This window comes from Neovison vison, chromosome 6 (genome assembly GCF_020171115.1).
Source record: "Neovison vison isolate M4711 chromosome 6, ASM_NN_V1, whole genome shotgun sequence".
Lineage (NCBI taxonomy): Eukaryota > Metazoa > Chordata > Mammalia > Carnivora > Mustelidae > Neogale > Neogale vison.
The window spans coordinates 3,851,680-3,865,111 of record NC_058096.1 but is presented as its reverse complement, the minus strand read 5'-3'; the positions used below and the strand labels follow the sequence as shown (position 1 = coordinate 3,865,111).

Below are 13,432 nucleotides of genomic sequence, written 5' to 3'. Positions count from 1 at the left end.
TCCTGGGGCCTCTCTCCCCCCTGTGGCCTGTCTGGGAGTTTGTGCCGTGGAGCTGACAGGCAGGGCAGCGGACAATCCTATGTGCTGGGCCAGGACGCTCACGGGCTGCCCGGTCTTCGTAAGGCTTCGTTAGGCCAGCAAACGCCACTTTGGGCACCATCTGTAGATTGAAGGGCGTCATGCAGCCAGATTCAAGAGGAGGGGCCCCTGCAAGTGACAGAACACTGAGATTTGTGGGTCCCAGGGCAGGGGGTGCGGGGGGGGGGCACGTGGAACGGATAACTGCACAGAACGCATCTTGGAGCAAGGACCATGGGGACTTCGGCCGACCCAGACTGACCGAGCCGGAATCCCTGGGAGCGGGTCTCAGGAGGGGCGCGTGCGGGCTCTCCACCAGACTCGGGGGCCCACTGCCAACCGGGGTGAGAACAATGGGTATGCAGTTGTGTAAGCCATGGAAAGAGGGTTCGCGATGGCTTTGTGTGAAGGTAGAAGCCACTGGGGAGCTCTGAGCAGGCAGAGAATGGAGAACTGGACCCACTTCTACAAAGGGGAGGGCACGTGGCACGGCGGGCGGGGGGGGGCGGTTACGGTGCATGTCTGCAAGAGGTTGGCGGTGGGGACCAGGGTCGGACGGTGGCAAGGATGGCGCGAGACCGGGCTCCCATCTGGCTTGCAGGTGGAACCAGCAAGGGCTCCCCCTAAGTGGGGGTGCGGTGTGAGCGAGAAGAGGGGTACTGGCTGTTACCGTGGCTGGTTCCGGAAGAGAAATCCAGGCCAGATAAACTGAGCCTTGCTGAGGTCACACGGCCGCAGAGGACAAGACACAGACTCAGGTGTCTGACACCGAGGACCCTGGAGCCCGGTCTCTGCAGCCCCTGGGGCAAGGCCAGACTCATGGTCGGGGAGGGAGGGTGCTTCTCCGGGGAAATCCCCTCCCTGGGGTGGGAGCTGGCATTTGGGTAACGCAGCCAGACAGACTTGCACTGGTTCTGTCTTCTCAGCAGAGGTAATGGACGTGCAGGAGAGAAGCCATCCCCTCGGGCCTTGGTGGTGGGGAGACCCGAAGGAGACAGCCAAGGGCAAGGGTTCCAGGGGCTTCTCACAGCTCAGCTGCAGGGTATGGAGAACGTCCCAGTCTTACTGGAAACCCAGGTGGATGGATGCCCCCCTTGTGCTGATGCTCAGATAGGATCGGCGGGAACCAGCGCTCCCGTTTCCTGCCTCCCTGGGGTCTCCATCACTCGCGCGGGGCGGGCAAGGCCACACGCCTGTTGGTTCATCGAACTCGTGTTTGCTGCCGTCTTTTCCTCTCACCCAAATAAAGACCTCAAGTTCGAACCGTCACACTCGAATGCGGCAAGAAACATCTCAGTGAAAAACACCCAAGCGAGTCACTTCGTGGCAAACATTCCCGAGTTTTAATAAGTGCATCAGCTTTACCCCTAGAAAGGACTTTCCGCCCAGGTGCAGAGCACAGAGGCACTAACCCTCCTCCCGACGGCCGGACTTCCAGGCAGGATGAGGCATCAGAACCAGGCGGATTTGAAGAAAATATCTGTTCTCTCACAGAACGGTCTTAAAGGCATCCAACCTTTAGCCATATTTTCCACCCGAAAATGCGGGGAACCATCCAATGCCCACGGAACTCCCTCCGATGAGCGGTGGCCCGGCGGAGGGGCGGTGGGACGGGCGCGAGCAGGGTGCACCCTCGGAGAACCCATCCCGGGAGCGAGGTCTGGAAGCCGCGGGGCCGAGGAAAACCGTCAGTGAGGCATGGGACGTCCTTGAGACGTATTTTTGTGGCAACAAAGACCATGGGTGGTTTTTAAAATCTTAGATTAATATCAAATATATTGTTTCACATTTTAACATCTGGTTTTCCTTAGGTTTTGAAGTTCGATCTACAGATCCCATCATTTTACTGTAAACTCAGGAAATTTTAAGATTTGAGATCACTTCCGAGGGCTTCATCTGATCCGTATTGGAGCAACTCAGTTTGAATGACGAAAATTCCCCAAAGTATCTGTCGTATTTACAGACGTCGGAAGTCCGAGTCCCTTAAACATTTTAAGCTACATCGTGAACGTATTATTTTTTGTACGTTACTTCTAATGGCTCCAAGAAGATAAAGCTTCCCGGTGCCGAGGTCACTACATCTAACAGAGTTTGGACGGGGTGAATATTGAGTGAATTTCCCGATATCGTGTACAGGTTTAGCAAAATGCTCTCCTGCTTTTCCAATGAAATCACACATCTAAAACCAATTATTTAGTGACGCAATTGAAGCCCAAATCACGAGGCCGATCTGACCGTTACTGTAACGGGCCAATTGCTCTTAGCATTCGGAACACTTTAAATACCAAGCCTGTCCCGTGTGTTTGTTGTGAACTTAACACCCCAATACTAATATGTTGATTCACTCCATTAGTTCCATATGTAATTCTAAGCCTTCTTACTGTTAAAAAAAAAAAAAAAACTCTTAAATAAAAATAAAAAATACTGTCTTCCTGGGCAGACTGAGGTTCTCCTCTAAGAGGACAAAGTTGATGATTAACTGCAGACTTTCATCTTGGGCTCCATATCTAATTCTCCGGATTCACAGGCAGCCCTGCGGAGTCATACCGCGGCCCCCAGCGCCTGGGGCACAGACACCCACTTCGGTCTGGATGGAGCCCGCATCTCCCCTGAGCCAGTGCTGAACACCTCGACCCTTCTCTTCCGCACCTGAGCAGACAGTCGTGCCGAGCGAAGACGCCGTTGTCCCCAGCCCGCTCCCTGCAACGGAGGTCTGGCTATGGAGGTCAGTGGCAGGCCATGGTGTGTATGTGTGTATCCCTGGGGTCTCCCCTACAAGCCGCACATTCTTATAGCTTTGTCCGGCTGAACACTAACAGCGCTGAAGTCATGTCGTCAACAAGGTCAGTGGGTAAAAACTGAAGGTGGAATGACCCTACGTATGGTGACGTGTCCATGGATGTTTGCGGTCAAGACATGGGGAGCAACAGGAGTAACGGGGGAACAGCAGGTAAGCATTTGTCCTTCAAGATGGCGAGTGAACAGCTGAGCACCAGGGGAAGAAAGAGAGAATCGGTAGGTTGACCCCAGCGTCAAGGAGAAAGACCCCAAGGCCAAGGCTTCCCTGTCTCTCCTTCAGTCACGCTGTTTCCCAGACGCAAGTGGGCAGGGAGCCGTAATGTCCCAAGACCAGCGTGCTCTGTGCATCCCTGAACTCCTCCTACGTGGGACTCTCCGTGACCGTGGATCCCAATCGAGTGCTGCCAAAATATTCCCTTTTCTCCTAAAATTCCTTTATTTTGCAGAAGTTCCAAGTTAAACAAACTCATTCAGGAATTACTAAAATCAAACGTTTGCAATAAAAAAAGGTTATAAAGAATTGAAAACTGCCTATCATTGGATACCGATTAAATCAGTTATGTTAAATTCATATAATAGAATAGTTTGTAGCCATCCAAAATGAGGCAGAAGGATATTTATTTATTTTTTCCTTTCAAATTTGTATTTAAATTCTTGTTGGCTTTTAAAAAATGGTGCAGAAGAATATTTAATATAGGAAGGTTTTCATGGTCTGTGAAAAAAACTTTATAGATAGCATGACCCAAATTTTCTATAAACACTTATTTGTAGTTTTTAAAAGCTAAATTTTGTTTTGTTGTTTTTTAATTTAAATTCAATTAATTAACAAATAGTATATATTAGTTTCCGAGGTACAGTTTAGTGACTCATCCGTCTTACATAACACCCAGGGCTCATTACATCACATGCCCCCCTTAATGCTGGTCACCCTGGTACCCCATCCCCCAAGTGAACCTCAGTTTGTTTCTTAGAGTTGAAAGTTTCTCATGGTTTGTCTCCCTCTCTGATTTCATCTTGTTTTATTTTTTCCTCCCTTCCCCTACGCTCCTCTGTTTTGTTTCTTTAATTCCACATATGCGTGAAATCGTATAATTGCCTTTCTCTGATTGACTCATTTTGCTCAGCTTAATACCCTCTAGTTCCATGTGCGTCATTGCAATTGGCAAGATTTCAGTTTTTGATGGCTGAGTAATATTCCGTTGTGTATATACACCACATCTTCTTTATCCATTCGTCTGTCAACGGACATCTGGGCTCTTTCCTCAGTGTGGCTATTGTGGACTTTGCTGCTATAAACATTCGGTACACCTGCCCCTTCGGATCACTACGTTTGTATCTGTAGGGTAAATACTCAGTAGTGCAATTTCTGGGTCATAGGGCAGCTCCATTTTCAACTTTCTGAGGAACCTCCATGCTGTCTTCCAGAGCGGCTGCATCAGCTTGCATTCCCACCAACAGTGCAGGAGGCTCCCCTTTCTCCGCATCCTCGCCAGCATCTGTCATTTCCTGACTTGTTAATTTGAGCCATTCTGACTGGTGTGAGGTGGGATCTCATTGTGGTTTTGATTTGTATTTCCGTGAAGCTGAGTGATGTGGAGCACTTTTCATGTGTCTGTCGGCCATCTGGATGTCTTCTTTGCAGAAATGTCTGTTCATGTCTTCTGCCCATTTCTTGATTGGATTATTTGTTCTTTGGGTGCTGAGTTTGGATACTAGCCCTTTCTCTGATATTTGCAAGATATTCTCCCCATTCTGTCAGTTGTCTCTTGATTTTGTCAACTATTTCCCTTGCTTTGCAGAAGCTTTTAATCTTGATGAAGTCCAAATAGTTCATTTTTGCTTTTGTTTCCCTTGTCTTTGGAGACATGTTTAGCAAGAATTTGCTGCGGCCAAGGTCACAGAGGTCACTGCCTATGTTCTCCTCTAGGATTTTGATAGATTCCTGTTTCACATTGAGGTCTTTCATCCATTTTGAGTCTATTTTTGTGTATGGTGTAAGGAAATGGTCCACTTTCATTCTTCTGCATGTGGCTGTCCAATTTTCCCAACGCCATTTGTTGAAGAGACTGTCTTTTTTCCACTGGACATTCTTTCCTGCTTTGTCAAAGATTAGTTGACCATAGAGTTATGGGTCCATTTCTGGGCTCTCTATTCTGTTCCACTCATTTGTGTGTCTATTTTTGTGCCAGTATCATACTGTCTTGATGACAGCTTTGTAATAGAGGTTGAAGCCCGGAATTGTGATGCTACCAGTTTTAGTTTTCTTTTTCCACAGTCCTCTGAGTTTTCAAGGTCTTTCTCAATGGGGAAAAACTGAGAGCTTTCCCCCCTCAGGTCAAGAACATGACAGGGTTGTCCAATATCACCACCGTTGTTCAACACAGTGCTACATGTCCTAGCCTCAGCAATCAGAAAAGAAAGAAAAGGCATCCAAATCAGCAAAGAAGCCAAACTCTCATTCTTCACAAGTGACATGATACTCTATGTAGAGAACCCAAAAGACTCCACCCCAAAATTGCTACAACTCATATAGGAATTCATCAAAGTGGCAGGATATAAAATCAATGCACAGAAATCAGCTGCATTTCTGTACACTAACAATGAGACAGAAGAAAGAGAAATTAAGAGATCGATCCCATTTAGAATTGCACCAAAAACCACAAGATACCTCGGAACAAACCTAACCAAAGAGCCAAAGTGTCTACACGCTGAAAACCCCAGAACACTCAAGAAAGAAATCAGGAAGACACAAAGAAATGGAACAACGTTCCACAGTCGTGATTTGTAAGAACAAATATTGTGAAAACGTCTGTTACCTAGAGCACTCTAGACATTCAGTGCAATCCCTATCAAAATACCATCAACTTTTTTCACAGAGCTGGAACAAATAATCCTAAAATTTGTATGGAACCAGAAAGCATTCGTTATTTATTATTCAACCGTTCACTAATGGTTGAGTAATATTCCATTGACATTCATATATATTCCGTTGTACATGTTCATTCGTGTATATATGTATATACACACACATTCCACACCTTCTCTAGCCACTCACACTTGGGCTGCTTCCGTATCTTGGCTATTGTAAATAATGCTCCAGTGAACACGAGAGTGCAATGTATTTTTGAATTCGTGTTTTTGGTAAATACCCAGAAGTCGAATTGCTCGATCCCATGGTAGTTCTATTTTTAATTTTTTGAGGACCTCCCTCCTGCTTCCCCCAAAGGCTGCACCAGTTAGCCTTCCCACCGACCACGTACGAGCAGTCTCCTTCCTCCGCATCCTCGCCAACACTTGCTAGTTCTCGTCCTTTTAATACTAGCCCTTCTGATCGGTGTGAGCTGATGGCATTTCCCTGATGACGAGTGATGCTGAACATCTTTTCATGGTTTTGTTGGCCTCTGTCTGCTTTCCTTGGAAAACTGTCTACGCGGGTCCTCTGCCCATTTTTTTAAAAGACTTTATTTATTTGTCAGAAAGAAGGAGAGAGAGAGAGAGCACAAGCAGGCAGAGAGGCAGGCAGAGGCAGAGAGAGAAGCTGGCTCCCTGCTGAACGAGGAGCCTGATGCGGGGCTCGATCCCAGCACCCTGGGATCATGACCTGAGCCAAAGGCAGCGGCTTAACCCACGGGGCCACCCAGGCATCCCTCTCTGTCCATTTTTTAATTGATTTGTTCGTGGAGCATTTTGGACCAATTTGTCTCTGCTCCCCAAACTGTTAGAAGAAAAAAAAAAAAAAAAGAAATCTGTTTTTATTACGTTTTCTAAAACATGTTTATCACATCGAAGCCGAGCAGGAAAGGCTGGTAACTCCATTTAAGCCTCATTAACTGACTTTGAATCATGTCCCCAGCCCAGCTCTATTGTAACTCCCAATGAGGTTTGTCCAAGCCCTTCCCGTGGTGTGGCTTCGCGCAGCTTACACAGCCCGGGAGGGGCGTCTGCGCCTTCCCCGAGGGGCGCGCCTCGGCGAGCAGGGGGACGGAAGGATGATGAGGGCCCGTCCCCACAGGAGAGTCACACACGGACACGGCTTTGTCTGTTCCGTTCCCTCCGCTCCTAACGCTGCCACACCTACAGCCTGTCCCCGGGGTGCGCGTACCCAGACCCCAGGCTTGGTTTAAAGCTCTGCTAGCCACCTCTTGGAGTTTTTAATATGTTTTGAACAAGGAACACCGCAATTTTGTTTGGCACCGGGCTCTGCAAAGTCTGCAGCCTGCCTTGCCCGCCGCCCCCTTCAGCCTGGCTCCTGCTGCATGAATTCTGTCATAAATTCTTCAAGGGTGAGGTGTGTCCAAAGGAAACAGCCTTGGAGAAGCTGAAGGAGGTAAGAGGGGAACAATCCAGCAGGTAGAGGAACAGGTCTGGGGCGCATAGAGGGCGTCTCCCTTCATCCCTGCATCCTGGCTTCCAAGCTCCGGGAAGGGACGGGGAGTTTGTACTCTGTTCAGCAAAACCCAAAGGAGAAGCTGCTCTCCGCTCATCCGGCCCATCCCCCGACGGGCAGCCAGGTTTCTGAAAAGCAACAAGGGATAAACATGATGATTCTGTGTTGATTTCAAAATACTTTCCCACAACGTCAGGCTTTCTCCCCCTCTCCCTCTGGGAGCGCCCCGGGGCCTGCAGCGGGGAAAGGGCTGAGCAGTCAGGGCTTGGGCTGGAGGGGGCAGGCTCCCAGGACACACGGGCACTGTCCCTTTCTGGAGACAGGGTGTCGCAGGGGAGAGCTGCTCAGGGACGCGACCCGTCTCTTCCGCGCGCTCCTTGAAAGTCATTCCCAGCCGTTCAGAGTGGAGAGAGGGGCTGGCAAATGTCTTACTCATTTACAAACCAGAAATTCTAAAAGCAAAGAGAAATGGGATTTTCATAACATGTTCTCATTATTTCCCAGCAGACCCACAGGCTGAGCACAGACCTATAAATGGTTAAAGCCTTCAAGTCCAATCCCATGGTCTTAGACCGTGGGCATTGCCAGTGACTCACGGTGAAGACAGACAGGACAAACCAGAGAGGTGCAGTAGCTGGCCCAAGGTCACACAGCCAGCAGCGGGAACCAGGGCTGGAATCCTGTCCTTCCACTTCCCAGGCCTGACGCAGAGCTGTCCGTGGGATGGAGAGAGAAAGGTCAAGGCCAGGCCCTGCAGGAGAAGCACTGGGTGGTCATTCCAAGGCCCGGGTTCCAGTCCGGGGGGATCCAGGCCCCCTTGGCAGCACAGAGTCACGAGCAGAACCGGTCAGGGAGAGAACACAACCCATGCGCCGTGCCGTACGACGGACCCACGCAACACGCTTTTTGGCAGACTCACAGTTTCAATATATTTAGTGTGTACACCGGGGCCACTTGAGAACGTTTCCATCACCTCCGAGAGAAATGTGCACCCTGGCTGACCCCTCCAGTCCCCCTGCCCTCCCCGCGGATCAAGGCAACCAGCAGCTGCTCTCTCCCCGCGTGGATTTGTACTTTCTGCACAGTCTGTACACTTGGAATCATACAGAATGTGGCTCTTTTCCCTCCGGCTGCTTCCAGAAGCGCCATGTCCTCCGGGATCGTGGATGCCACGTCGTGGTGGGTGTCAGAATTTTGTGGTCGATGACAGCCCGCAGGAGGGCTCTCCCATCCGCTGGCTGCGTCCGGTGGCCACGTCCTGACCCTCCCGAGGCCCCACAACACACCCATGCCTCCCGCCCCCCTCTGCCCTTGGAACAGTGGGCAGCTCTCTGTGCCAGCCTGATGGGGCTCTGGGGGTCTGCTCTGGACTCGCCTGCTGCGTCTTGCTGGAGGCTCGCCTGATGTCTTCCGCTGGAGGAACGGGAACTGGCCGAGGGCAGGACCCGCGGAGCAGGAGGACCGTTGCGCCACAGTCCAGCCCGCTGTCACGCATTCTCTCCCCGGGGCTCGCTCTGCCCTGGCAGCGTCCACCCCCAGCAGGTGGGTCAGAGTCATGTTCCAAGGCACCCAATACGCTGCCTCCAAACCCCAGAGATGCCCACCGAGCCTGGAGCTTCGCGGAAAGGAGGGGCAGGCACAAGAGCTGGTCCTTTTCTTTGCGGGCAGCTGATGCTGGCAGGTCCCAGGTCACTCGAAAAGATGAACCAGTGTGACGGGCTCCAGACTCTCTGTAAGGTTTGGCCCTGACCCCCGAGTGGCCCATGTCCTGCCAGGCGTGCAGAGAACCCATCCCTTCTCGCTCCCCAGGCCCACTCCACACGCTGCGCCTGTAGCCCCAGGTCCGGAGCCCTGGCCCCGCCAGCCGCGGGTGTGGACGCTCTTCTGAGCAGTCGCTCTAAGGGGCTGATGTGCACGCCTGAGACGGTCTGCTGTCCTCTTCGAAGCCGTTGCCACTCACGCGCGGTCCGTACGATGGCCACCCCACGCCCCCATCTCCTCTCCGGCCTGGGGACCTTTCACCTACGCTGCAGCCCTCCTCCTCCCCGCTCCCAGCTTGCCGGGCAAAGGCCCTCCACCAGCAAGGGCCACCATCCGTCTTCCGGGCTGCACGTGTGGGCTCCTCCCGGCCATCTGTGGGGGTTTCGCTCTCGACTCTCATCGTCCGCTTCCCTGGACCACTGCCCGGGTGCAGAGCCAAGGCGGGGCGGGCGCCCATAGTCAGGCGCCCCAGGAAACAGACAGCGCGCGAGAGGCGGAGGAGGGGGGCCAGACAACGGAGCCTTGCGGCTCCTGGGGGCGAGGGGCTGGCGGTTTTAGGGGAGGCAAATCCCTGGCTGTGCCCTGCTGGGAGGGAGGGTCACCTCCAGAAGCTCTGGAGAAGGGACATCGGGGAACGCTTGGCAGCTGGAGCAGCAGGGACCTGGACGGGGAGCAAGGGACCGCGGCCTGCCCTGCTCCTGGGTGACACGGCGTTGGTGACAGCTCTGAGGTTTCCCCGTGTCCAGGAGGGCAGAGCTGCCCCGCTGCCTACCATGGCTGCTGCAGGGCCAAGGGCCTCTCGGGCCAGGCAGGCGTCTAAGGTGCCCTAGCCGTGGGGCGGGACTTGTGGTGGACCGGAGTGGGAGTGCTCCCGCTCTGTCTGCCAGGGAGGACCACACTGCCGGGGCGTGGGGCGGCCAGACCCGGCTCCCGGACCTCCTGTCTGCAAACCGGGCCAGACGCCCTCCCTCCGTCCTCCTGCCTGCCAGCCCCATGGCGTCCCCTGGGCCATGTCCGAGCTCCGGGGTGTAACGTGGGCGTTTCTAAACCCGGTCCACCCACAGAGCTGCTGCAGAAGCTTTTCTTGTACCTGGGGACGTCTTTGTCTGACTCTTTTGCAACTTAAAAAAAAAAAAAAAATCGGAAGTGATGCGCGTCGGTTTTGAGAAGTTCAAGCAACCCAGAAGCAGGGAAAACCAAAAAACCCCAGTCCGTGCTCCCACTCGGCTCAGGAAGCCATCGGCAGGCCGCCCCCTGCCCCGGCCTCCAGAGGCACAGGCATGGGGGAGTGTGATGCTGGGGCCCTCCTGGGGGTCCTTCCCAGAGGTCACTCACCCCTGCCTACCACTCGGCCGTTTGCTTTCCTGCTTTTCTTGCTCCAGGCACAGACGCTCTTCCGAGCCTGGTCCACGTAGCCCAGAGCGTGGGACCCCCGTGAGCTCCAGATCAGTGGCTGTGGCCTCCTGGGAGCACTGCCTTGCCTCCCTCATCCTCCCTCAACCCCACCAGCATAAGACAAATGTCCTAACAGCTGGACTTTTGCCCCGGGCCTGTGGACGGGCCGGGAGGGCCTCCCACACGGAGTGAAGCAAGCGCCCAGCCAGGCAGCCCTGGCCAGGAGCTGCCCGCAGGGGTGCGCACAGCGAGCACGGAGGAGGGCTGGTGCTTCCCGGCATAGGCCGGGGCTTCGGCTGGGGGATGGGGCTCCCTGTGGGATGATGCTTGGTGTTCTCAGAAGGGAAGCCAGACCACAGGCAGGGGGCTGGGGCCCGGGTGTGAGCAGGGGACAGAACCGCTCGGGTCCCCCCCAGCTTTCGAAAGAGCGGCTGCTCCGGAGAGGCGCACGGGGACGGGGAAATCTACTTCGCGCCCCACATCACGCGGCTCGACAAAACCTCACCCCACACTTTGGGGCCCCTCAACGCCCGGTGTGCAGATCCATGGGCGTCATTTAAACTCTCTCTATCCTCACAGGGACAAAACAAAGCACAAAGAGCGACCTGAAGTGTCTCCTTATCGGAAGCCTGATACGGGACTGGAATGTCGGCCAGAGCCAAGGAATTTGACAAAAGAAGCTTTATGTGGGACAGGACGGTGCTTTCATCCTGCTCCGGGGCTGCGTCGGGTCTCGGGGGCTCTGCTCTGCGGAAACCCCTCTCCGGGCCAGCTCTGCCTGCCGGGTCCAGAGCTAGTGTGCCCCTCGGCCAGGTGCTTGGGGGCAGGGAGCCGAGCGTCGTGGTCAGGGAGGCAGGTCCCGGGGTCCCATGGGCCAGAGGTCGAAGCCACCAATACCAAGTTACACCGGCCACAGCCGGGGATTTCCTACCTCCCAAACTCCCCATCTGTCATGAAGGCATCATAATGGGAACTTTTAAAAAAGGTCGCTTTGAGAATTAGGAGAGGGATACAGGAAAGAGCAGTGAGTACAGCGCCCAGAAAATGGGAAGAAAGGCGAAGGAAGGAAGGAAGGAGGAGGGGAGCGGCTGAAGCAAGCTTGCCCGAAGGAAGCAGCAGTCACCTGGCTGTTCTGTGGCTAGAAGGTCCCCAGGCCTGTCCCCTGACATTCTGTGTCCCCCTCTGTCCACAGTGGCCTCGATGCCCCCCGCATGTCACCTGGCTTCGAGGCGAGATTTGAGAGTTGTCTGAGTTCTTGAACTCTTCTCGCCGTGCTCCCTAGGGAGGACCGCCGGCCGTCACCGGCGCGTTGAAGGAGCGCGGGGACCTGGGCCTGTGGGGACGAGCGGTGTTCAGAGTGGGGTCTCAGGGAGGGAGCAGGAGGGGAGCGCAGCGGGCGCTGGGCGGGCTGCGCGTGGGCACCCGGCGGTGCAGAGCGAGGGGCAGTGACCTGGTGGGGACCATGACATCACGCTGTCACTTAAAAAACCAAGGCTGCCAGAGTCCCACAGCGATTCCGACCTCCCCGGGGCCTTTGCCGTGGCGCTCAGACCGCCAGGAAGCAGTTTAGGAACAGTTCCCCGAGGCAGCGGGGCCGTCCCCCAAGTTCTTCGATTGTGCAAGACGACGTCCCAGAGATGGACACTCAGCCGTGTGGACACTTCGCTCAACGGCCCCCGGGAGCGGTGGAGACGACCCGTAACGCTGTTTGGTGAAGGCGTGGTTCTCCCCGCGTCTGCACGTGCGGGAAGGGGTGCCCTCTGGGGTCCCCTCCAAGGGCACTGATCCCATTCGTGGGGGCTCCACGCTCCTGACCTAATCACCACCCACAGCGCCGCGTCCTGATACCCTTACATGGGGGTTAGGATTTCCACACATGAATTTGGGGGGACAAAACATTCAGATGGTGTTGTTTAGCTGTATCTTACCACAGTTTTTAAAAAGTCCCCGAGGCAAGGGGTAGGGGCGTCCCCACCCTGTCTCAGCGGCGTCCTCTCTTTCAGGCATCTCAATCCCAACACACAAACCCAGACGGAGGGGAGGGTCGCTGCGTGCTTGTGCTCCAGCCTGCAAAGCAGGAGGACAGAGTGCCTACACGGGGGTTACGAGAGGCCCCTGTCCCCAAGAGCTCCCCCTACTTCTGTCCTCACAGGGCCACGGGTGGCTGCTGGGGGACATCCAGTGATCGGTGTTGGTAGAAACGGTTTCAACTCCGCCTGACAGAGCCCCACGCCCGCTGAGACAGCGTGGATCTGCTTCGTCGCCAAGGCCTGGGGATTTAGTCTCTGGGTTCAGTGGCCCTGCCTTCGAGGGGGCTCATGGCAATGGAGGGGGCTAGCAGCGGCCGCAGCAAGAGAAGGAAAAGCAGGAACTGTGGAACGGTCCGCATCAGCAAAGCGACCGCGTGTCTGCTTTGCGTAGGGAAGAGTCTCTACTGCTCATCATTCCTTTCTCCTGTCCTTCATCCCACAGGTACTTCTGGAAGGCTCAGTCAGAGCGCGGTGGGAAGCATGGACTCATCTCCCGCAGAGGGTCCTGGGGTCCCCCCACCAGCAGTCCAGACCTGGACATACTTCATCAGAGAGAAGCTTCTGGGTCCAGGCTACACATGGGGCCCACTGACCTTGGCAGCCCAAGCACCTGCCCAGACAAGAGATTTTCTCAGAACCCTTGCATGTGCCCAGGGCCAAGGAGCGACCCATCCCCGGCCCCCAAACCAGCCACCGCTTCTCTGCTGGTTTCCAGAACACCGTGGACGAGGAGGCATGGTTGAGCATGCATGGGTTCCAATAAAACTTTACGTATAGAGCAGGCAGAGGCCGGCCCCCGGGTGATGGAATTACAGGGACTCGTTTGGGATCTGTGCTCAGGCGCTGGGGATGAGAGGGAGGTCCTACCCCTAGTCAGGACCCCTGTGTCCTCGCGTGTCACTAAGACGTCTGGGAGGAGGCCCCCTCTACCGACTCGGCGCCCCCACGGATTCCACTAAAGAAAGAGAGAGTTGGACCTGCT

The 13,432-nt window shown here is 54.5% G+C and overlaps 1 long non-coding RNA gene across 2 annotated transcripts; it reads left to right on the top strand.

The window, feature by feature from the left end:
• The first annotated feature begins 2,319 nt into the window (after positions 1–2,319).
• LOC122908277 lies at positions 2,320–13,122 on the top strand. 2 transcript variants are annotated; one of them, XR_006384950.1, is made up of 3 exons: positions 2,320–2,803; positions 2,898–3,028; positions 12,893–13,122. It is a non-coding gene; the product is annotated as an uncharacterized LOC122908277 (long non-coding RNA). The 2 variants fall into 2 exon arrangements; XR_006384949.1 differs by lacking the exon at positions 12,893–13,122 and adding an exon at positions 3,158–3,397.
• Positions 13,123–13,432: the final 310 nt, after the last annotated feature.